The sequence below is a fragment of the Neopelma chrysocephalum genome, unplaced genomic scaffold, assembly GCF_003984885.1.
Source record: "Neopelma chrysocephalum unplaced genomic scaffold, ASM398488v2 Primary Assembly neopelma1_74, whole genome shotgun sequence".
NCBI lineage: Eukaryota > Metazoa > Chordata > Aves > Passeriformes > Pipridae > Neopelma > Neopelma chrysocephalum.
In genome coordinates, this window is record NW_020897735.1 from 92,102 (window position 1) to 115,133 (window position 23,032).

The following is a 23,032-nucleotide window of genomic DNA, read 5'->3' on the forward strand; positions in this document are numbered from 1 at the left end:
TCTTCTTCTTCCTCCTCTTCTTCTTCCTCCTCTTCTTCTTCCTCCTCCTCTTCTTCTTCTCCTTCCTCACGCTCTCCCAGCCCAAGCTGTAACTCCTCTGTTTGCTGCTCTGCAGAGCCAGGGCAGCACTCCAGTGCCTCCATCATGGTGAACACCCCTGGACAAGGGGATGAGGCCTTGGATGAGCCATGGGAATGCAGGAGAGACCTCCCACAGCCCCAAGCACCTGTAAATAAACCAGGGCTGTCGATCCAAGTGCCAGGTTCAGGTGTGCAGGAAACCTTTCCTGCAGCTCTGGCGGCTCCTCGTGTTCTCCTTCTCTGTTCAGACAGGCAGGGGTGTTGTATTTACACCCAGCTGATCTCACTCACTCTCAAACACCCACAGACTCACCAGCACCAGCACACAGGTGCCCCCCGGGCTGCCCAGGATCCCTCAGGGTGACACAGAGGACAAGGGACACCAACAAGGCCTCGGAACATCTCTTCTGGCAGCCTCATGCTGACCTTGGGTGCCCCTCAGGCCCCTTAGGAGGTGGCAGTGCCTGTGGGCATTGGGGTCCCCACCCTGTCCCCCCTCAGTGATTCACTCCCAGCCTCGTCCATCCCTGGCTGGGTGTGCTGCTGCTCCAGTGCTGAGAATAAAGTGGCTGAGCAAGAGGGAAAGAGAAGCTGGGCTGGGTCACCAACCCATCGTGTTCAAGCACTCAATCAATGTCCAATCTCTCGGTATTCCCAGCTCTCCTCTGGTGCCCTCTGCACACAAATAGGATCACCCTCCCTCAGAGGGAATGAACCAACAGACAGAGAAGTCTGCTGGACAGGAGAACCAGCCATGGAGAGGGCTGGGAAGCAGAGCCAAGGGCCAGGAAGGATCAGGGGGCTCCTGCCAGGCCAGAGAAAGCCTCCGGGAGAGGATCTGGTTTCCACATGAATATAATTAGCTGGCACTCAGAAGAGTCATGGGCAGGGACAGGGGAGAGCCTGTGGGCACCAGAAGGGATCTCAGAGGCAGGGACAGACAGATTTATGGCTTTCAGAGCAGCCACGGGTGTTCACGTGGTTGGGAAAGCAGCTTTGGAAGCAGGAATTCCCTGGTCTCCCATGGCCCTCTCCAGCCCCAGGGTTGCCCTGAGGGCCACGTGCCAAGAGCAGGATCATGCCCAGGACCCTGAGCAAGGGTGGTGGATGAACTGGGCCCAGCAGGGCATGGCACTGGGGAAGGGGCCAAGGATCAGAGCTGGCACCAGACCCACTGACCCTGCCCACTGCCCTTGGACTCACTGGTCACCCCAGGGGCACTGGCCAGCTCAAAACCAGCCTCCTCCTGCCCTGCTCGAGGGCCATGGGGCAGCCCCCAGCTTCAAGACAGGGCTGGATGGAGACCACTGGAGTCCCTGTGGCCTAAGAAGTCAGTCCAGTGGTGTTGGGTGGCTGTTTCTTTCAGGTTTGCCCAGGGAGATGTAATTTTGTGCTCTTGGCCAATAACAAAACCAGCAGAACAAAACAAACAAAAATCCAAACCAGGGAAGCACTGCTGACTTGGGTGATTATTTGTTCTTCCAATGGAAGCAAATGAGCAAGGTCCCAGCAGACAATCTGCTTGGGCTGCAAACAAACCACATTCTCCCACCCAAACCAGGCTGCCTTGTCCTATCAACTCCAGAGGCTGCCCTGGCAGAAGAGCTGCTGTACACAGAGCAAACCTCTGCAGCACTGCTGGGATCCTGTGGCAGCTGCTGTCCCAGGGGGCATCAAGGCTTCGTCCCCCCAGGGCTTTGTGCCATCCCTGACCCACAGGAGGTGTCCAGGGGACCGTCCAGCACTGTGGGTCTGACCTCCCACAGCAGCTCCAGTCTCTGCACCACTGCTGCTCCTGGAGCCCTGCTCACAGAGGGGCAGGAATGGGCTCAGCTGTGATCATGGGGCTCTCCCTGCCCTTTGGCCACTCCTGTCTGTGCAGTTGGATGGTGCCTTCCAAGGTTTCTTAAGCCAGCCAGGAATGTTGGCACAGGAGGGGGCTGCCAGTGTGACCATGTGTCTAAACCCCATGGGAGGATCTGGAACTGTTTCTGCTCCATCACTGCAGAAAAGGGCAAATTAAGGTAGAAACCGGTAGTGAACCAGGATTGGGGATCCAAATACAACACAAATGGACTTTGCCAGAGTAAAGAGTGTGAGAGAGCACAGCTCAGACCTACAGAGACCCTTCTGAGAGGGTCACCCAGAACAAAGATGATCCATGTGCAGTGAGGCCATTTCTTCCTTTGAGATCTGGGAAGAAGCAGAATGACAGATGTTCTTGGAGATACTCTGCCTGGAGCTTCTTGTCCTTCCACAGTGGGATTAAGCCACTAAGTTGCCAGCAGAAAACCACCTCCAAGTGTCCACCATGGTGCCCTAAGGCCAATGCTCAGCCCATGAGCTCTTACATCCTTGTCCAGCCCTGCTCTTACATGGGAAATGTTTCCCTGACGCAGGGAAATGGAAGAAGACAAAGAGCTCCTGCCAGTTCTCATTGGGGCAGGAAAAAAGGAGGTCACAGCAGCCACCCTGCTGTCACAGCATCCCCTCCTGCTCACAACACAGACAGTGAGGCCACTTGGCGGGAGCAGGAGGGATGGAATCAGTCCCCACACGGATGGGACACAACTGATGTGTTCTCCCCATGGTGCTGTGGTGAAGGGGTGGCTGGAGAAGGACATTTAGGGGGGAGTGTTCTGGTTGAAGAACTTATAAGAAACTAGGGCACACCTTAATAGACTTTTCAAGGAGATTTTGGGAACAACTTGACTTTGAACTTCCTTTTTAAAAATAAGAAGTGGCCTACATAGGACTGAGCAAAAAATTATGCAAGTATCCCATGGTAATGTATAGAGCAGCAGGAAAGTCCAGAATAGCATCAGAGAGGGATTTGTGCCCTCAGCAGAGAGTCAGTGGAGACCATCTACAGAGGAGAAACTGCAGCTCCTTTGGAAAGTCAGTGTTGGGACACTGGGAAAGGAAAGACTTTTGCCATCTTGTCAAGGAAACTGGGCTGAGTGTACAAAGAACTGGGGTATGTGCTTGAGTTCAGAGATCTGCTGCTGAGCAGGTCCTTGGCCACACTGAGGCACAGCTGAAGGCCAGAATGGGAGTGGAGGAGCTGGACAGAGCAGGATCAGGGAGAGAGCACATCCAGTGCCCCTGGAGGCAGCAGGATCAGGGTCTGCCCACAGGCAGAGCATCCTGGAGGAGCATCCTTGGCCCAGCAGGAGCCTGTCTGAGCACCACCACCAAGCCATGAGCTTGTCCTGTGCCCAGGCACCAAGGCAATGGGGCAGAAATGGCTGTGAGCTGGAGTGTCTGACCTCCCTGCCCTGGGACAGGGACAGTCCTATCGCTGGACAGCTCAGGCACTGATTGCAAGCTTCCCTCTGCCCCTATAAGCACCTGCCCCAGGCAGGACTTGCTTCTGGACACTCTGCCTGCATTTCCCAGAGCTGTGGCAGCCAAAGGACACGGGTGACACAGGGCCTGTGAAGAGAAATTACCCCTTATTTGGGATGTTTAGGAAAGAACCAAAGCAGCTCCCAGGCACATCTGCTCTGCCTCCAGACAAATCCTGATTCATTCCCCTCCTGGCACGTGGGGACCAGAGCTCGGTTCTCCTTGGGCTGGGACCGTTTAGGAAGGTAAATTTGGGCAGAACAGGTGAGTTGGTCACTGCAGAGCCCATCCAGTCCTGGGGACTTGCTGTTGAGGTTGCTGAACATTCACCAGGACCTTGGGGCTGTCCAAGCCAGGGGGTGACCAAAAGATGCTGAAAAAATTTCAGAGCAAGTGCTTCACCAAAAGTCAAAATATCCTATCCAGGGTATTTGTTATTCCCATTACTTTTGTCTTGGTATGTAAAACATGGTTTGTGTTTGTTCAGCAGGAATTGTCACTGCTGTATTTGTCTCAAGGACTCAGCACCCTTGGATTGCCTCCCTGCCTCTCATTTGGAAAATCATGAACCCCTGCAGAAGTGCCCTGGTTTGTGTAAGTCTGGTCCTGAAGCCCATTGACAGGGACAGAACTGGATGCCATACTTCCAGAATCATGGATTTGAGTGATATTCCTTTTAGTGTGGCCCAGCTCCACCTTGGTCAGCACCTCTGGGTGTCCCACCAGCTCGCCCAAGAGCTGGACAGGCACAGAGTCCCTGGCAGGGGGCTGAAAATGGGGTTCAAGAGGCTGAATACACGTGGCTTGGAAAGTCCAAAGGGAGATGTTTTGATCACCCTCCCAGGGGAGGGAAGGGAGGATGAGGATGATGAGAAAGCCAGAGGAGGAGCACAAGCATCTCCACAGACAAGCTCAGGGGCTTTCAGCCGCTGCTTAGGGTCAGTGTGGGTCAGAGCTCAGTCCTGGCTGGTGCTGGTCGGGGGCTCAGGGCAGGACTGGGTGGGCTGTGCTGGGAACTGGGAAACTCAGCCAGGGTGGGGGGACCAGCCCACGCTGATGGGCTTTGCCCAGTGACACCCAGGAAGGGACACAGTTGCCCACACACACCTCTGCTGGTGTTTGGAGATGCCCTGGGGACTCCCAAAGGGCATCCTGTGGGGCTGTGCTGGATCCTCCAGCCCTGTGCAGATGCCTCAGGCTCCCTGCAGCACCAGTCACCTGCATTTAGGCTCCTGGATGCCCCAGTTCAGTGCCCCTCACCCAGTTCAGAAACCAGCAGTGCCCAGCTCTGCAGGGACAGTGGACAGCCAAGGGTCAGACCTGGCTCATGGCCACCCCACTCTGAAAGAAGTTGAAATTTTGGCTCCACTGGAAGCCAAACAGCATTCCCAGCAGATTCCATGGGGCTGTGACTCCCCCCAGCTCACAGATGGTGCTCCCAGTGCTTTGGCTGCAGCACCTTTGCCCACTGGCATCAATCCCAGGGGGTTCCCCACAGCCCTGGGGCAGAGCTGCTCCCTGCAGAGGTACCAGGCACCATTCCCAGACACCTCCTGGGAGACCTGGGCCGTGCCCAAAAGGTGTTGCAGTCCTGGCTGTGCCATGTCCAGCTGTCAGAGCTGGGAGAGCCAGCAGAGACCAAGTCCCAAAACCTCCTGCAGCCCCTCGGACCTTCCCACCCACAGGGAACCAAAGGGGCACTTTTTAACCCAGCTGCTGTATTTGTGATGCTCTTGGGTTTGGGAGGCTCCTGGCTCTAGGACAGGCAAGGAATACACTCCAGGAGACCGACCTGGTTGCACAGAACCCCCTCCTGCCTCGTGCCTCTCGTAAAATCCACCTGGAAAAATACTGCTGGAGGCTGTGCTGACAGATGACTAACTCTTCCTGGTGCAGCACTTTGCCCCTTCCCTTTCCACGTGTGTGCCTTGGAAACCAAACACAGAGAGACCCTTGAGGTAGCCAAAGAAAACAGCTCTCCCTGGGCAAGTGCTCTGCCTAAAATATAGAAATAAATATATAAACCCACGTACAGACAAATTATCAAGAGGCGTAAATACAACCCCTGCCTGGGCCAGACATTTCCAGTCTCTCTTTGCAGCTCTTTTTGTGCTGTCAGATGCTATTGGTGCTGCCAGGTTGATTTACAGCAGCTCTTTGTGCACTGGGGTCCCTCCTGCAGGCTTGGGTGGGGTTGGCTCCGGTGGGGGACCAAGGGATGGTCATGATCCTTCTTGCACTGGATGCAAACCCAGCAGAGGAAATCCCAAAGCTCCTCTCAGGAAAAAAAAATAATAATTATGATATGAGACATTTTTTCTAAATCACCATTGAGGTGTGATTTCTTTGCTTAACAAATGTTTATAGAGACTTTCTGAGGCCACGGGGAGGAGCAGCCACTGTCTGCAAAACACATCAGCAGCAAGGCTACCTTCCATCTCTCTGATTGAGGAACAGGGGGATATTTTGGGAACGTTCAGCCTGGAAAGGCAGGAAGGGAGGAGTCAGGATGGAAACACGGGGCTGGAATCTCTGCTGACATAAAGCAGCATCGGAGGCAGCGGGGTGGAGCCCCAAAATCCCTGAGCAGAAGAGTTACCCTGGGAGGCCAAAGCTCTGTGAGGGGCACCAGGTCCAGCACCAAGGATGTGGGTCTGGATGAGGCCCTGTGGGATGGGGACTGAGAATCAGGCTGTGAGCAGGAAAGATGACTCTGGAATGAGACTCCTGTGACCTTCCCAAGCTGGAATGTGAGAGATTTACTGAGCAAACGGTTTTCCAGCCATGGCTGGAAGCCCCAGAGCAGCTTCTACACAATTCTGGGGGAATCAAGGGGCCAGCACATGTGTGAGAGCACAGCAGGAGTTCCAAGAGGCCTCGGAGATGGGGGGTAGAAAAATTCTCAGAATTACTTTTTTTCTCAGAACAACTCTGGGTTTTTTAACTCCGACCTTACCATGGAAAGGGTCTGCTCTTAAAACCAAACACCCCCAAACTGAAAATGTTTTTGTTTGAAAAGATTATCTCAAGAGCAAAGCCTGTCACAGCACAGTGGGGACATGGAGTGTGACCCCCCCCCATATCACTGTCTTCTCCAGCTCCATGTGTGCCCCCATGGGGCTCTGAGCCAGGAAAAAGCCCCAAGGACAGGAATTCTGAATGAAAATCTAGGGGTTTTGGTACAGAAAAAAATCAGTTTCTACATGTTTTGTCAACAATTTCTGTTTCTTATAGTGTGTCAGAGGCTCAGGGTTTGAAACACCCCAGAGATGCACTTCAACCCCTCAGGGCCCAAACAGGTATTATTGAATCACAGAATCACACACAGCTTTGGGCTGGAAGGGACCTTAAAGATCACGTTGTTTCATCCCCTGCTGTGGGCAGGGACACCTTCCACAAGCCCAGGTTGCTCCAAGACCCATCCAACCTGGCCTTGGACACTTCCAGGGATCCAGGGGCAGCCACAGCTTCTCTGGGCAACCTGGGCCAGGGCCTCACCACCCTCACAGCCAACAATTCCTTCCCAATATCCCATCTAACCCCACCTTCTGGCAGTGGGAAGCCATTCCCCTTGTCCTGTCCCTCCATCCCTTGTCCCCAGTCCCTCTCCAGCTCTCCTGGAGCCCCTTTAGGCCCTGGAAGGGGCTCTCAGGTCTCCCTGGATCCTTCTCTTCTCCAGGTGAACCCCCCCAGCTCTCCCAGCCTGGCTCCAGAGCAGAGGAAAATATCTGGGCCACAGGACAAGCCCAGCCCGACCAGAACAGCATCTGAAGCTGCCACAGCCTTCACCCTTTCACCCAGCCCGTGCCTCAGGCAGAGCAGGGGGTGAGCAGGACACGACCAAAGGCTGCACCAAACACCAGCTGGGAACCTGCGTCTGGCCAAGGGATGATCTCGCACACACAACATGATTTAGGCTGGGACTGGCTGCAAGAGCCATTTTCAGTTTGCAAATTAAGGTCTTGAATATGGTGTTGCATTTTCCCCGGTGGTGGTCAAAGGATTGCACAGGGCTGAGCACAGACAGTGGGAACAGACAAAAGGCACTTCCCGGGATGAGCAAAGGAAATTTCTCAGATGCTCGTGGTCCACTGTCGAGCGTAAAAGAGGTTTATAAAAACAATTCTGGTGCAATTTTTAAGAAGAAAAGCTCTTCAAACTCCCCTTTGTTGCTAAGAAATAGCAAAACATTAAAATAAGCAACTGACCACTGCAGAAGGCACAGATGTGCATCACAGTGCTGTTCATCATCCCTCCTGGAGGTGCTCAACTGGGCAGCCAATTAAATACAGTTGTTTTCCATGGCTAAAATGATCCCTTGTGGCAGGACAGAAACTCCATGTATTACCAGTTATATACTAACTACTCTCTGGAGAAAATAATTGAAGACTTGGCTAAAATATTCCTACTTTTCTTTGAGGTGACTTATGTCTCAAACCATGAGGGTTTCAAAGCATTTTGTCTGGGTCATTACAACTGAACTAAGAGGGAAATAATCTGTTGTCTAATTATTTTCAAGGAAGAAACAGCACCAGGAATTTTTGAAAATCTGAAAAATGCTTCAACCGTATGGTTTGGATTCTGACGATGATTCATCATTTGACACCCAAATTTTAATTTTCAAAGTCAGAAATTAAAGGGGGGGGAAAAAAAGGCTGAATATTTGCTTCTAAGTTCTCAACTCACACATGCAAACCAGCAAAATATGGTGTAAATTCATTGTGTGACCTTCAGTGTCGAGTAACAGAAGTTTCTGAATTCCTTCCCCTAGCAAAGGGCTTAAGAATTGCGGAGGATTTGGGACCTTTTTCATGTTAAATACAAAGCAACGTTGAGGCAGCCCATTGTAAAAGGGCCCTCTCTTCCTGAGAAAGTTGTCCCAGGGTGTTCAGCAGGAACAGCACAGCTGAAGGCTTTCTATGCTCTAATACAATACAGATGGCAAGGGAGAGGGGAAGTGCTTGGTATGCAAGTGCTGAAGGTTTGCAATGTTCACTTTAAAATGCGGAATAATACTTTAAAAATGAGACTGCATCAATCTTTCCACGCCAGAATTTATCACATGCATTCACTCAAGTGTAAATTACAGCCAAGGACTGACAACAAATTCCTTGGCCATAAATGCTGACCTTCTCTGAAAGAAAAGGAGCAACAGTGCAGAGCAGAATAAGCAGAAAAGGGGTTCATTTGCCTGTGTGTGTTGTCTTTCAGACACCTGACTTCACAGTGATTCCAGGAAATGACATTCACTTAACCTGATTCAATCATTTGCTCTGAAATACTTGTTGACTTCTCATCATAAACATCATAAAAGCATTGAAATTTTAGAGCAGGCTTGCTGTGGGCTTCTGTGTATCACAGTGAGCAGGCACATGTTTTAGGACTCTTGGATTATGGAATAGTCTGATTATGCAACTGTGAATCTCTGTCCCTCCAAAGCTCCCGGATCTCCTGTGGCTGTTATGGATGTCTCCATGTGTGCCATGGATAAGCAGGTCTGGACAGTCTGCAACAACCTGATAAAAACCAATTCTGCTGAAGGACGAGCCTCAAATCAACATCATTAGTCCACATGAAGTGTTTTAAAGACTGACAGAGAAAAACAAATACAAGTGGAATGGAAGCCACATTGTCACCCTGCTGTGAATTTTTCCAATAAGGCATCAAGAAAAGGTTCTTTCCCCAGAGGGTGGTTGGCACTGACCAGGCTCCCCAGGGCAGTGGGCACAGCACCAAGGCTGCCAGAGCTCCAGGAGGGTTTGGACAACGCTCTGAGGGACAGGGTGGGATTGTTGGGGTGTCTGTGCAGGGCCAGGAGTTGGACTGGATGGTCCTTGTGGTCCCTTCCAGCTCAGGATATCTATTATTCTATAATGTACATAAGGACTCTGAAGATGCCCAGTGGACCCTTCAGGCACCTCCTCCCCGATGTGCCCATTGCAGTTGTTCATTAAACAAACCCAGCACCTCAAACTGCTTTTTCAACCCCAGATGATTTTGCAGAGGGAGCAGCAACCCGGGTGGGGCAGGGAGGACCTCAGTGCCCTGTCCCTGGCCTGAACCAGCCGGGGCATGTTGGGGGCATGAGCTGGAGACCCCCTTGGCTGCACTGCAGAAAATGGACCTGAATTGGAGATTGCCAATATGCTCCACTCCAATTTGCACAAATTGTCCCCTCTGCACTCCTGGGGCCAAAGCTCTGGCAGTGCCATTGAGGAGCCTCGGACAGGGGGCCAAACCTGCAGCTGCCATCTGGTGTGTGGTGGCCGGAGCAGGTCCGTGGGGAGCTGCCAAGTGAGAGCCCCACACGAGCCATTCCAGCTGGGTGGAGGTGTCCCCCTGCCTGGCTCTTGTTTCGGGACTGATTGGCACAAATCAGAGACAAAGGCTGCTGCAAGGCTGGAGTGCAGGGCCCTTTCCTCCCGTTTGCTGGGTAATTTAATAACAGCCTGGGCTGGAAGGGAGCCAGGCACGGTGGAGCGAGACAGTCTCCTTTTGGCTCATTAATGTGTTTCTTGATCCCAGTGAGTTCTTCCCAAGGAAAAAAACTTCCCTCCCATTGGCCAGCATGGGGCAAACATATTGGACCTGCATGTCTCCTCTGGCTTTGCTCAGCCTGGTGCCTGGGCTCCTTGGCCACGTGCCACCAAGCACCAGCTGGCCCCGAGCCCACCTGCAGGACGTGCAGCCCTGGCCCCTCTCCCTCCTGCCTTTAGGGAGGGGGAATCAAGAACTACCTAAATAAAGGAAATGTTAATGGGTTAGAAGGGACTTTAATGGATTATTTTGCTTTGCTTTCTATTTTGGTGGTGGGTTTTTTTGTTTTCTTTTGGTGGAGAAAACGAGGACACAGCAGCCTGGAGCCATCAGCTCCTGTGTGCTCAGACCTCACCTCATTAGACCTGGGGAACAGAAAGAGTAACTTCAGTGCCTTATAGGGAGGTTGTGTGGAATCAGTTAAAAATCACAGGGAAATAAACTTTATTTTAATCATTTGCCGAAATTCCTTCAGTTAAGTAAATAGCAGGTATCCTGTGCTCAAAGATATATTCCTGCAATGTCCATGACATCAATCCCTGGGCATCAGCTGTCCAGGGATCTCTGCTACACATCAAGCAGCAGATGTAACCTTTGTACAAGGGACAGTGTTTGGTGGTTGTATCCTCCAGCTATTTCTGGAAGTGAATGCAATAATCTTCCACTCGGATATGACTGTTTCCAGCATAAACAAATCCAGGCCAGCTTTGGACCACAGATCTACTGTCTGGAAATATCATCATGGAGGATGTTTACTTGACTGTTTCCAAGTTTTTTTTATTCTTTGCTTTGTTTGCAGTCTAACTCAATTTTTTTCTATACACTGTTCCCAACCAAAATGTCTTTCCCCTCCCATTTCAGCATCTCTTTCTTCAGAAATTGGGGAACAGCCGTCCTGCTTCACTGGAACCAGTTTCCATTTGGGAATGACATTCTTCCAAGTTGTCATAAAGTCAGAGTATGTGTTCTATATACAGTAACCATCATGGGGAGTGTGTGTTGCCTTTGGCATAGGCAGCCACCCATTACAGTCACTGCCACAGCAACCCACGGCCATCCCCTCCTGGAAATCCTTTCTTAAACCTCTTTGCACACGAGCATCACACTTCAGAGTCTGGTTGACCTTTCATGGCTCAGGTGACATTTCTCCTCTGTGTAGTTGGACTCTATGGGCTGGATTTCACTCTGTCCTGGCAGCGTCCCAGTGCTGACGTGGGATTGTTGGGAGTGTCAGCACATTGTCCTTTGGACATCACTGACACCCTTGAGGGTGAGCAGGGACAGACCCACCAGTCTGACTGCAAACATCTTCCATGGGATGTCTCCACTTGACCATCTGACCTCCTATTAAAGACAGTGGGGAGGACACCAGCACTGTGCTGGAAATTCAAGGGATAAGAGGAAATAGAAGTGATTGCAGGAGAAATCTGCCTTCAGCTGTGGCACTGGGTGAGATGATGCCCTCTGTGCCTGAGTGGGATGGCTCTTCAAAACCCACAAGTGCTTAAAGCTCTGAAGGAGCTCTTGCCCCGAGACTGGATGTTGCCGGATCTGGTTGAGTCCAATTTGGGGGAGAGAATTTATTATTACAGGAAAAGAGGAGTTTATTGTCCAGACGGACTGATTTATTCCTGGCTGGATGGGATCTGTGGAGATCTGTGGGACAGTGGACTCCTTTCCTGGCCATGCTGCACAGGGCAGGCTGGGGAACCACCACATCTGCTCCTCTATGTGGAACCATCACCAGTGCCCAGGCCCATGAAGAAGGTCAGTGCAGGGCCCCTGCACCAGCTGGGCACCACACCCAGGCTGTGCATGACCTTTCTGTCCCCCTGTTGCCAGTAGCTTTTCACTTAAAAGTCATTGGGATGAAACTTTCCAGGCAGGAATAAATCAGGTAAACACACAGACACTGCTGGAAGGAGTGATGGTGGAGGTGAATCCCAGCTGCCACTTCCCAACACCCAGCCCTGAAGACCAAGGCAGACTGTCAAGATGATATGAAAGAGCACTAGAGGAGGTTTATATTGGAGATTAGGGGAAATTTCTTCAGGAAAAGGGTTGTCCAGCCCTAGCACAGCTGCTCAGGGCAATGGTGGGGTCACCATCCATGGAGGGGTTTAAAAGCCATGTGGATGTGGCACTTGGGGACATGGGTTAGTGGTGGCCTTGGCACAGTTGAACTTGATGATCTTAGAGGGCTTTTCCAACCTAAATGATTCTGTGATTCTAAGAGTAACATCAGCCACCAAGACAAATCCTCAGCTTAGCCAGGCCCCACTCCTGACTCTGGAAGACCCTCCTGTTCCACAGACACCTGAGCCGGAAGCCCCTGAAAATCAGAGCTGGGATCCACCTGTGGAACACACAGGATTTTGTTCCACCACCCCTCTTCCCCCAAAAAGCAACTTTCCAAGAAGCCTCCTACGAACCTCTCTGTGTGTTCAGCTCTGCTCTCACCAAGCACAAACCTGCAGGGACTGCAGCAGCAGAGGAGGGAACACGTTCCTCTGGTGTTGCCCTCCCAGCCCGGCTCACGGCAGCGGATATGGGTATTTCTGTCCTGCTTCCTCCGAGATATTTTTAGCCACTCAAGTGACTTGTGGCAGTTCCCCGAGGCCAGAGTGATTCATATGGTTTGGAGAGGGGCTGTGCTGGATTGCTCCTTGGGAAGGGAGCGTCATCCCACTGAAATCTGCTTTCAAAGGCGTGAGGACTGTGAAAAATGGAGCAGTATTTCCACAATGAGGTTTTTGGCTGTGGTTAAACTGGAGCTGTTGAATTTTCTGATTATTATATCATGGGGGGGAGGGACCTCTTTTTTTCTGATGTTGGTGAAAGCGAGTGATTAATATCCCAGGCAATGTGCAGGACAAGGCTGAACCATGGAAACTCCCTCTCTCCTCAGTCAGCAGCAGCTTTTAGCCTTGCCCTGGGCACCACCTGACATTTTTGTCTTGCCTTCCTCTCCTGCAGCCCCTTCTCCATCAGTGCACATCAGTCCTCCTCCTCCTCCAGACCCCCCACCCATGTATCTCTGACATGTCAGGACCAATGAAGGACTTCCAGAGATTTTTCAAGCTCTGCTTTGCAGACAAGTGGACTTTTGTAACATTTGAGAAGTTCAGCAGCCCCAGGGAGGTGGGGAACAGGACAGCTTTCCTGATCCCCCAAATCAGCTTGCCCCTTTTCGCAGGCACTCCCTAAGATCTTGTTCAAGAATTGTTTCCCTCTTGACTGACAAAAAGCAGAGTAAGGAACCTCAAATTAATTCATGGGGAGATGAGATGAGGTGAATTGAGAAAAGAAAGGTTCTTCCTCTAGTCTTTCCCTCTCCTTTACTTAGGAAAGGGCAACATTCCAGGTGGCCTCCCACTGAGCCCCTGTGAAATGAGCTGAATGTGCGTTTGGAAGAGCATTTTGATGTTTTTCTGCTATGTGGTTGAAAGTCAGGAGAGAGGGTTGCTGCCCCCAGCATGTCTTGGTAAGGGCAGTAGTTGTCCAGCCTGTCCAGCAACTCATTTCCAGAGAGGAACCTATGGACAGTGAGGAATGGGAAGATCAAGAAGAGCAGAAGCAGGACAAACAGCAACCAGAGAACCTCCCTCCATGACCAGTGTGAGCAGAGCAGAGTCAGGAGTGCTGCTGACAGCTGCTGTGGGAGCCCCACGGGAAGAGGGAAGGAATTAGGGGCCTCCTGGCAGGAAGGACCTACAGAAGGTAGAAAAGATCTCGAGACAGAGAGGGCAAGGGAAGATGACCCTTGATCAAAGCTGTCTGGCTGCCATGAGGCTCCCAAAGTCCTGTCTCTGGGATGTTCCTGGGGGCTGAGGCAGAAGCCAGACTTGCAGCCTCAGTTCCCAGTTTCCCTGGTCATGTGGGTTCTGCTGGACTCCAGACATCCCTCAGCAGCAGAGTCTGTGGCCAGATAATGCCTGGCTGCTCTGTGTGTGCGTTGTTAGAGGTTGTAAGGGCAGTTTTGATCCTCCATGAGGTATTTTTGCTGTGGACAGGAGCCAGTGAGATCATGTGCTCAGAAGCAATTACCACCTCCTGCCGTCACCGGCCTGGGCACAGCACACAGGCTCCAGGGGTTATTTACAGCAAACCAGCCAAGCCCTTTGGCAAAGCAGCTGGTGGATGCCAATGCCAAAGGCAAGTGCTGAGTCCGGGGACTTTGTCTTCATGACCAGAGCTGACACAAAAAGATCTTCAAGCCCTGTCTTGCCTGGGGCTCAACCTTAATCTACCCTTGCAGAGAAGAGAAGAGGCAGGTCTACAGTGTCCACAGTTACTTGGTCTGCTCCTTGGTGAGCACAGAATCACAGAATCATAGAATATCCTGGGTTGGAAGGGACCAACAAGGATCTTTGAAGTCCTGGAGTTGTTAGAGCACAGGACACCCCAACAATCCCACCCTGTCCCTGAGACTGTTGTCCAAACACTCCTTGAGCTCTTGGTGCTGTGCCCACTGCCCTGGGGAGCCTGGACAGTGCCCAACCACCCTCTGGGGGAAGAAATTTTTCCTGAGATCCAACCTGACCCTGCCCTGACACAGCTCCAGCCATTCCCTGGGTCCTGTCCCTGCTCACACAGAGCAGAGATCAGAGTTGCCCCTTGTAAGGAAGCTGCAGACCCTGGTGAGGTCTGACCTCAATCTCCTCTTCTCCAGCTGAACAATCCAAGTGACCTTGTGTGGTTTCCCCTCCTTACACACGTGGTTGTCCCCCAGGAGCACCAGGCAACTGCTCCCCAGCTTTACTGCAGAGGTTGTTCCTCCGTGGATCACAACTCAGAGAAAACTTCATTTTTCAGGCTGTACCCCAGAAAAGCAGTGAATGGGCAGTGGGAGGTGGCCACGGCACTGCTGACACGCTGAGGCCATGCCAGGCTCTGCAGAGGAGCTCTGTGCTGTTTGACCAATGCACAAAGTGTTCCAAGTGCAGCTGAGCCAGCCTGGGCTGAGGAGCCTGCCCACCACTGGGGAAATACCTGCAGGACCAGAGAGTGAACCAACCCCCTCCTGAGACTCTCCTCGAGGTTCAGGTGGAGCCACAAAGTGAGAAAGGGACCATGTGGGAAAGTGAGTTTCAGGATAAAACCTCACCACAGAACAGTCAAGTTGTTCTGGGAGAAAGTTTCCCACTGGTGAGTGTGGTTACACTGGAACCAAAACTGTTCTTGAGAGCAGGTCAGACTGAAATGACTGATTGCTGATTTCTCATTTGTGGCAGAGCAGCTTCGTTCTGAGTTTGTAGGTTGTGCATTTCAGGGGTTTAAATTGATGGTTTAATAATAATAAGGACCCAAGTCCACAGTAATACAGCATATTAAATGTGATGCTCTGGGTGTAGGTTAAATAGACTTATGATTGCATTGATGTTTATGTTTGGATGTTAACAGAACAAAAAAACCTGGTGTTACTGAGTGGAAATTTGTTATCAAATCTGTGCTGGGATAAATGCCAACATTTTGGATTTTCCTTTGGATTTAGAATTTCACTCGGTCATAGAATAGAATAGTCCAGTTGGAAGGGACCTACAACCATCATCATTGAACTACTGGAGCACCTCAGGCCCGACCCAAATTTAAAGCCTGTTGTTAAGGGCATTGTCCAAACCCCCCTCAAGCACTGACAGGTCTGGGAGGTCACCTCTCTGGGGACCCTCTTCCAGCATTTGATCACCTTCTCAGCAAAGAAATATTCCCTCATGTCAAGTCTGAACTTCCTCTGATGCAGCTTTTCTGCACACAGACAAACCCAGTGTCCTCTGATGCTCCTCCCAGGACACCTTCAGCCCTTGGTGGCCCTGCCCTGGACATGTTCAAGGACCTCAGCATCCTTTTTAACACAGTGGAGCCCAGCACTGCCCACAGTGCTCAAGGTGAGGCTGCATCAGCACCAAACACAGAGGGATAATCACCTCCTTCCATTAAAATCATTGCAGGTGACATCATGTCTTGGCCTGAGAAACAGAGACTGGGGACACAAGTGTCTGCCCCAGCTCAGAGCAGAGCAGCACCTCTGAACTTTGTGACTTTTGTAACGCAGCAAGAAACCCAAACCACAGCCCAGACCCCTGGAATATATTGCAGAAAGAATGGAGAGTAAGAGTCATTAAATCACAGACTCACAGAATATCCTGGGTTGGGAGGGACCCACAAGGATCATCGAGTCCAACTCCTGACCCCACACAGGACACCCCAACAATCCCACCCTGTCCCTGAGACTGCTGTTCAAACACTGGGCTGGCAGGGTTTGACTGAAAATAATAACAACAGTGAAAACAGCTATTATTATTATTATTATTATTATTAAATCTTTATTTTTGGCTCCTGTTTTTTATCAACAGTTACAATTTCTGGTCAGATTCAACTTCTTCCCTCTTTTCCCGACTCCCAGACCTCAGAGCTACCCCTGTGCCTCTGCTTTAGAGACTTAATTTATAGTTTTACCCATTTGCCATCTTTCTTTCCTTCCCAAGTGCCTCTTTCTCCTTCATCGTGGCCTCTGCTGATCTCAGCAGAGAAAGAGGATGAAACTAAAGCTGTGGAAAAAAGACAGAAATCACACCCAGGAATTCCAGGTGAGAGACCTGCTGGGGAGCAAAGCAGCATTAAAATCTGGATTTATTGAGTGGAAGGAAGAGCTACCAGCAGCCTGGGACATCATTTTAACAAATACTACACCAAGTACTGATTAAATTCCCCGGCAGTGCCCGACCTGAGCTCCTGGATCAAGCTCTGAGTTTAGAAAGCCCTGAGCAGGACTCCCCCAGCTCCCAGCCCAGCACCCCACATGAGGGATGGGCCTCTTTTCATCTATAACTTGCTGCCCAAATTTTTGAGGAAATAACCCCCCAGAGACCAGGGATTGAATTTGGAGTCCTGGCGTGTCCCTGCTGCACTGATGCACCTTCCTTGGTCCTATAATTCCATAACTTGCTTTGGTGTTTATTATTTGAGCTTTATCAGCAGCTGTTAGACTTGTTCTGGGCCGGTCACTGGGGAGGAAATAAGACAAAAGTGCCCATTTTGGTGTAGAAATCAGAGTCAGGGGCTGTGTGTGAGGGAAATCAGAGAATCATGGAATGATTTGGGTTGGAAGGGACCTTAAAGATCATCCAGTTCCATCCCCTGCCATGGGCAGGGACACTTTCCACTAGCCCAGGTTGCTCCAAGCCCTGTCCAACCTGGCCTTGCTCATGATTTGCAGTGATACATAGTTTAGGAAAAACAAAGTGCTGCTGTTGAAGTACACAAACATTTAGAATCTGTACATCAAACCAACCATAGAATTATACTTATTCATTTTCAAAAGAAATAGAAAATATTCCTGCCTCAAAAGCAATAATAAGTTGGAGCCATGGTAGGAAATACACTGTGGATGGCTCATTAGCACCATGAATAACTGTGTAATTACACAAAAATTACAAGTAGTTTCACTGAGAGAGACTGAGCACTCACATCAAGAGGAAATGGTTTTGATTTCATAATTCCTCTTCTAGATGTTTCCCAGATTTTATGGCATTATGGTTTTCATTTTGCTTTAATTGGCAGAAACAGGGATTTCAGACCTCTCAGCAGGTCACCAGTTGGTTGTGAGCACTGTTGGTCGAACTCTCCTGCCAGTGCCATGTTGGAGTTGTGCTTCCCAGCCTTTCTCTTCCCAGCCTGTGGCACAGAGCCCAGCAGCCTCGCTCCTCTCACCTCCCTGCTGTTAATTTTCAGGAGCAGCTCCTGGGTGTCCAAGAGGCCTTGGCCTGTGGCCTGAAGATTTTGCTGTGTGTGGTTTCTGGGCAGGTGCAGTGAAGTCCTTCATCCCTCTCATGGCTCTCCAGGATAAAGGATGAGAGGGATTGAGCTCCTGGAGGCCTTTTTTTGCAGCCGTGGATGACCTCTCTCCATCCTTCTCTTCCGTTTGGTGCTTCTGGCCATGTGTGTCCTCAGAGGTGGCTGGGAAGTGGTGCCCTGACCAGCTGGACCTGGAGTTGGCAGGCTCGTTGGCCTTGGGAAAACAAAGGAAATCTTATCTTACAGCACAGTGGATGCAGCAGGACTTGGGTTTGAGTGCTGCCAGCTCTGCTGTCTCTCTGTTCCCTGCCAGCTGAACCCTCCTTCTTCCACTTGCTCTTCCTTCATCCCAACTCCAGGAAAGGATAATTTGGGGTAGAGTTTAAAGTCTGTTACACAAATGGGCTTTTCTCTGCTCATCTCAGTGCACTAGGAAAGCTTAGAGAGAAAATGAGAGTCCATTTGTTAATTCACTGACCCTAAAAATCCCATCAAGGCGCCACTCAGTGGGGTTTTTCCTAAAATCTTGAGCCCACCTGTGACCAGGGAGGGACTTCAAAATTTAGTTACTTGTAGGTCTGCAGTCTGGCAGAGTAATCTGTGAGCACGTGAGTGCCTTGGGCAATACTTTTATGAATATAATTGAGATTTCTGTAAGGTTTCGACCGAAATTCTTTTGGTGTCGAACAACCTGAATGGAATATAGATTCCAGATTTAAGTACAGATGGGACCCCTGGTGGCCTAGTGGTTAGCATGCAGGACTCTCACTGCTGCGACCACGGGTTCGAATCCCAAGTCCCCCGGGCAGATGGTAGCTCGTTAGCCCTGTGAGGCCATCCATCTATGAGAAGGTCACTCTAAACAAACCTACGTCCTGAGGACCTCACTGCCATTGTCCAAGCTTGCTTGGCCCCGGCAGATGAACCTTAGGATTAAAGGGTGGGCTCAGTTCAGCGCAGGCTGTGTCTCACCTAAAAAATCCATTGCGCAGGCTGGAAAGGTAAAAGACCTTTCCCCAAATCTTCGTTCGCGAAGACTGGCCATTATTAATTGGCAGAGCAGCAGTAAATGAAAGGAGACAAAAGGGGCTTTTGTTGTGTATTAAAAGTTGTATTCTGGGAAACTCTGCTCTGAGCAATGTCCAGAGACATTTGGGGCTGAGCAAACCTGGATCCAAAATACCCTGACAGGGAGGGCAGGTTTCTGTCCTACAGACACGGCCTGGGAGAGCTGGGGGGGTTCACCTGGAGAAGAGAAGGATCCAGGGAGAGCTGAGAGCTCCTTCCAGGGCCTAAAGGGGCTCCAGGAGAGCTGGAGAGGGACTGGGGACAAGGGATGGAGGGACAGGACAAGGGGCAATGGTTTCCCACTGCCAGAGGGCAGGGTCAGTGGGATATTGGGAAGGAATTGTTGGCTGTGAGGGTGGGGAGGCCCTGGCTCAGGTTTCCCAGAGAAGCTGTGGCTGCCCCATCCCTGGAAGTGTCCAAGGCCAGGATGGACGGGGCTTGGAGCAACCTGGGCTGGTGGAAGGTGTCCCTGCCCATGGTGGCCTTTAAGGTCCCTCCAACCCCAAAGTCAGTGATTCTATTCTGTGGTTCTGTGCCATGGCAGGCTGAGGCCTGCCCCTGCAGTACCAGCTGACAAAGGACAGGACAAAGGGGTGAGAAGTGCCCTCCCTGAACTGTGCCAGATGCTCTGTGAGAAGAGACACGTGGCTTTTATCTGCAGAACATTTCCCAAAGCTCTGGCCCAGCACAGGGACTCAGTTAAACCCCTTCCTCTGAGCTCAGCCCTCACAGGCACTGGCTCTGTCACCCTGCTGAGGCACCACTGGAGTGCTTTTATCTTTATGCTTTTATAATTCTGCCTTATTGCATCCAGAGCCCGAGTGCAAAGCTCTGTTTGTCATTACAATGCTCACATTTGGTGCCTTATGATATACAACATTCACAGCCTTTTCTGGGGATAACGGTGCTGATGTTTTATGGATATTAGAGTATCTGGGGGAATCCTTGGCACTCCTGCCTTTCCTTGCATTATGCCTCTATTTTTAAGTGGAGGAGGCAGCCCCAGTGAGGACAAACCACTGCACGGCAGCCAGAGCTGGATCTCTCCTCAGAGGTGAAGTTGTTTGGTTTGTGATGGCACAGAAAGACTTGTCCTCATGACACATGGGATCCACAAAGAAAGTGTGAATGGGCAGAAGTATATCACTGCTGGAATTGTCTCCCTGCTCCCAAAATAGAGGTGCAAAGTGTCGGAAGTACTGGAAGTTTTCCAGTTCGTCCCTTTCTCTGTGCCCATGTTGGAGCAACGTGTTGGAAAACAGGGCTGTGGGAACTTGGCTGGATGTTTGTCACATCCTGCTCTCTGTTGCTATTTCCACCCAACACTATGGCCACAGTGCCAAGTGTTGTGCCAAGACATCCCCGGGCTATCTGGGGCTGAGAAGGTCACCTGGCATCACATGGCTCAGCTGGAAGTGGTGACACAGGTGCCAAGCTGTGCCAGGGATACCCAGGCTGTGCCAGGGATACCCAGGCTGTGCCAGGGACAGTGTCCCTCTGCACCCACATCCTCCTGTGCCCCTCCAGCCCCCAGCAGCCACCCACAGCTCTGCTCTGAGCAGCTTCCCCACAGCTGCCAAGACCTCCAGCTCCTCTGGAAAGTGCTGGGCTTTATTTCTCCTCCTTCCTCCACCTCTGGGCAGCCCCGGAACCAGGTTCCTGGTGCCAGGCAGGGCAAGCAAAGGCAGCAGCACACTCTGTGCCCAGCAGAGATGGTTCACAGGGACAGCGATGGCAGCTCAGCCCAACCTGCCTTTTCCCTGGCACCCTGAGCTAAAATGCTTCCAAAAGAACTTTCCCAGAGGGAATCCAAGGTCCTGAGCAAGACCAAAGCACCCTGACCCTGCACTGCAGCTCAGCCCTAAGGAGCTCTCCCGTCCCAGAACCAGCACTTGAGCTCCCAGTGCAGAGACTGGGCACAGTTTGTGCCTCTCTCTCCACAGTGGGCACCACCCAGCAGTGCCCTGCCAGGGCTGCAGGAGAAGCCCAGCCCCTGATTTTAGGGACTGCTGTGCCCAGAGGGATGGAATGACTCACAGTCATTCCCAGGTGGGAAGTTACCATTAACATAGGCCATGTTGATGGTGCAAGCAAATATCAATTCTCAAGAGTCAAATAGGAGCAACACATTATACCATTCACAAATGGTATAAAGAGAGAGAGAAAGGAAAGGAAACCAGGCTTGGAACTGCCAAGATGAGCCAAAGGCTTCTCTCATTCTCTGCTATCCACTGGCAAAGTCCCCTGTGCCATCTCTGCTCTCAAGCTCTCAGCCCCTGGGCAGGACCCAGGGTTGAGAACACTCCCTTGCCTTTATAGGACTTCCCCTCTCTGAGAGGAGTCTGAAGGAAGACCCAGGAGCCACCTACCCACTTCCCCAAGGGGTGCCTTGTTCCCTCTGTTAATTAGCAGATGTTCCAGCACTGCTCCCACCTCCACTCTCTGGGAAATCAGCTGCCCCTGTGCTTCACTGGGCACAGCTACAGGCTGGTTGGAAATGTCCCTCTCCTCCTGAGTGACCACGTTCCTGCTGCTCCACCTCAAACCCTTCCCCACTTTACTCCCCCTCCACCTTTCAGAAAAATCTCATTGACTCAGCAGTGACCCTTTAGACACTCTTGCAAACGTGACTAACCCAGGTGGCTCCTGTGATGCTCCCTGAGACGAGCTGTGACAGCCATCACCCCCCTCTGGGGACACTGGGCTCAGAGCCTCAGCTCCTTAACCCACCCTTAGGGCTGGTGTGACACCAGCTGACAGTCCCTGCACAGAAATGGTGCTTCCCTCCCCATCCCACACTCAGTGCCCTGGAGCTCCCAGGGACACCCTCCTCCCCGAGCCAGGGGACACATTAACCCTCTGGGAGTCTGTGGGACCAGAAATGCCGTGTAACAGGCTCCAGCCTCCTTTCCAATCCAGAGAGAGCATCCATCACCACCCCCCTCTGCAGTAAATTCCTCAGGCTGAGGAATGTATGTGATGAGTGATGAAATATTTCCTCTCCTTTGTTTGAAGCTTTCTGCCCATTCATTCTGGGAAAGCCCTTCCTCTCCTGCCTGAGGCAGGAGGAACCAGAGGGACCAAGCAGCATTGCTGGAACTCTACAGACTGACCCACCTTGATTACAGCCTCTCCAGCCTTCCCTGTGTCCAACCAGGGACTCTACCTGGAGAACACCCAGACCAGCAACCCAAGGTGAGAGTCAGGTGCTTGGACACGGGCACCCAGTGCTGTTTCAGACACAGAAATGTAGCTAAAGCACCCATGGCCCATCCCAGGGCTCCTGCAGATCTGATCAGAAGGTGGAATTCAGGTAGGACCACCCAGGTCACCTCTGCAGGCACTGGGTGCCAGTGTTTCTGTGCCTGAGCCCTGTGCTAAGCCCTGGCATTAAGGCCACAAACCTGTGCAACCCCGGCCTAGAAATCCTCAAGCCTGGAAGCTACAGGAGGGGCAGGTGATGGTCATTTGGATCCTTGCCCTGTAGGGATGTTCCACTCTCACGTGGGAAGCGATGCCCAAGCTCTCAGGTGCAGGATGTCTGATCTCCAGGGCCTGTATCCTCACCCTGGGTGTGAGGAGCTCTTTCCTCTCTGCAGAGGTGGCTCCTTGCCAGGCCCTCAGCAGAAGGAGCTGTTACTCTGCTCCCCCAAGGACACAGCAGGGCTATTTTTTCCTATCCCGGTCTTATTTCCCACCTGGTATTTTGCATTTCTCTGCTCAGCTTCCTCCTCAGCCAGGGAGGAAGGTCAGCCAGCACAGACAGAGCTGAGGGAGAGGGAACAGAAACATCCCAGGGTGAGACAGGCTGGTACAAGGGCACGTTCAGCACAAATATCCCCAGCTGAAGGCAACACACAGGAAATGCAGGTGGTCCTTGTCCTCATGGCCATGGGTCACCTCACAGCATCCAGGAGGCAGCTCTGGACAGGATGACCATCAGAGCTGACCCACAAACCTCTAGGCAAGGACTCAGTCAAAATCAGAGCCCCAGAGAGGGGGATTAAACCAGGATTCCCCCAGCTCCACCCAGCACCCTGAGAGGCTTCAGTCAGGGGGAGCCAGAACCAGGGTAAAAGCAGCACTGTGGAGTAGCACAGGAGCTTTTAAGTCACCATCCAGCTCTCTGATGGGAAACATCTGCTCTTCCAGGGGTGAGTGGCCATGAGACCTGTGCCTTGGGGCTGCAACCTTATCCCCCTTGC